This window comes from Branchiostoma floridae, chromosome 1 (genome assembly GCF_000003815.2).
Source record: "Branchiostoma floridae strain S238N-H82 chromosome 1, Bfl_VNyyK, whole genome shotgun sequence".
In the NCBI taxonomy this organism is placed as follows: domain Eukaryota; kingdom Metazoa; phylum Chordata; class Leptocardii; order Amphioxiformes; family Branchiostomatidae; genus Branchiostoma; species Branchiostoma floridae.
This window is the reverse complement of record NC_049979.1, coordinates 31,185,149-31,185,785: the sequence shown is the minus strand read 5'-3', so window position 1 is coordinate 31,185,785 and position 637 is coordinate 31,185,149.

Here is a 637-nt window from a genome sequence, read left to right as displayed (position 1 = left end):
TATCTACCCAAATGTCAGTGGTGAAGGGCAAGGCAATGACAAAAAGACCTTAGTCCGCGGGGGTGTCGTACAGGGTATCTAACCAAATATCCGTGGTGAAGGGCAAGGCAGTGACAATAAGACCTTAGTCCGCGGGTTGTGGACAGGGCACATAGCCAAATGTCCAGTGGTGAAGGGCAAGGCAGTGACAATAAGACCTTAGTCCGCGGGGGTGTCAGACAGGGTATCTATCCAAATGTCCGTGGTGAAGGGCAAGGCAATGACAATAAGTCCTTAGTCCGCGGGGGTGTCGGACAGGGTATCTACCCAAATGTCCGTGGTGAAGGGCAAGGCAATGACAATAAGACCTTAGTCCGCGGGTTGTGGACAGGGCACATAGCCAAATGTCCGTGGTGAAGGGCAAGGCAGTGACAATAAGACCTTAGTCCGCGGGGGTGTCAGACAGGGTATCTATCCAAAGGTCCGTGGTGAAGGGCAAGGCAATGACAATAAGTCCTTAGTCCGCGGGGGTGTCGGACAGGGTATCTACCCAAATGTCCGTGGTGAAGGGCAAGGCAATGACAATAAGACCTTAGTCCGCGGGTTGTGGACAGGGCACATAGCCAAATGTCCGTGGTGAAGGGCAAGGCAGTGACAA